The sequence below is a fragment of the Poecilia latipinna genome, unplaced genomic scaffold (assembly GCF_001443285.1).
Source record: "Poecilia latipinna isolate Pla-1442-1.1 unplaced genomic scaffold, P_latipinna-1.0 Scaffold874, whole genome shotgun sequence".
Lineage (NCBI taxonomy): Eukaryota > Metazoa > Chordata > Actinopteri > Cyprinodontiformes > Poeciliidae > Poecilia > Poecilia latipinna.
The window spans coordinates 231,131-232,436 of NW_015113490.1; the positions used below are offsets into that span (position 1 = coordinate 231,131).

General features: G+C 42.1%; 1 protein-coding gene across 1 annotated transcript in view; it reads left to right on the forward strand.

Annotated features, from left to right (window-relative positions):
- The first annotated feature begins 470 nt into the window (after positions 1-470).
- fli1 (Fli-1 proto-oncogene, ETS transcription factor) overlaps positions 471-1,306 on the forward strand; it is a 44,893-nt gene continuing 44,057 nt past the window's right edge. The window contains exon 1 of the mRNA XM_015048321.1: positions 471-674. The gene's annotated coding sequence lies outside the window, so the exon portion shown is untranslated. The remainder of the gene's footprint in view (positions 675-1,306) is intronic.

Here is a 1,306-nt window from a genome sequence, read left to right on the forward strand (position 1 = left end):
TAATCCTAACCTAAAAATATAATCTGATTTAATATCAGGCAGTAAGTAAAAAAACGGCTAGGTGTTCTTTCTGAAAGTCTGTTGTAGTCCACTTTCAAAGACAAGGAAGAGGCTGCTTGCCAAGAGCACAATTCATGTACAACCCCAACATCCCTAAGATGAGCAAAGTTTTTCCATCTTTCCCCAGGTTTTCAGTTTAGGTGGGCTGTTTGTGTGCTTTTACAGTTGGATGGCTTTTCACGTTCTCTTGCCACATTGTTTCCCCTCAGTGCACAACACCTCACGTTTATTGTTCTTCCGACGAAAAGTAAAGCTATTTAAAAGCAAACTGTTGCGTTCTTATCGTACGTAAAGACTTTACAAATTAGATTTATGAGACTCTTTCTCCCCCTCTTGCCTTCTCTCTTATTTCATGGTTCAGTTGCCTCACACTGCAGGCAAAGGGGAGGTTTTCTCTTGCTGCTTATTGGCCGCGGCTCTCTCATTTCAGGAGCATTTCCATGCCTGCACCCGGCGCTCTTTCAGACACCGTCAAAAAATAACTCACTGTCATCATCAGTGGAAAACACCTTCGACTCCTGACCGGACTAATTATTTCAGATAGCAAGAGGAGTGATTTTTCTCGGTGGAGGGATATCGACAAGAGAGAGAGAGATCGACCGCAGTAACGACAGGTGAGTGGCAAGTTTTCCTTAAGCTGCTCTGGGTAAATGCGCGTGCTGGTGGGCAATAAATCATTTCCGCGTGTTTGTTTTCATTGAAGCATGGTCACGCGCTCGATAGCTGGCTGCACCTTTAATTTTTATTTTTTGTTTTATTTCATCCTATTTTAAGTAGCGGGACGGTGTTTCTTAAGTGCGAAGGTGAAGTGAAACTGCCTTAACGTTTCAACTTCATTACATCAAACTTGTTCAGATTTTGCTTATTCCGTTCCTTTCCCCCCCGACCCTTTTTTCTTAAAGTTAATGTTTGACTATTGAGACTTTTTGTTCTTCAAAGTATTATCGTGGTGGATGTAAAAAGAGGGGCGGGGAGGGGGGCAGAATACGTATTAGCTGAAAACCAGTTGACTCTAGTTTATGATGGATAACGGCAAGGTAAAGATGCTTAAAATGTAACACTAGAGGGTTCCCCGGCCCACGGGGCTGTCTCGGAGGAAGGTTCACGCCGTTATTCACCAGTCCTCCTCTAATTGGCTGCAGATGCGGTGTCCTGTAGTAGGTCTTTTTTTTTTTTTTTTTTTTTTTTTTTTTTGGGTGGAAATTGGGGTATTTTTTTTTGGTCTGCAACACAAAAAAAATAAAAA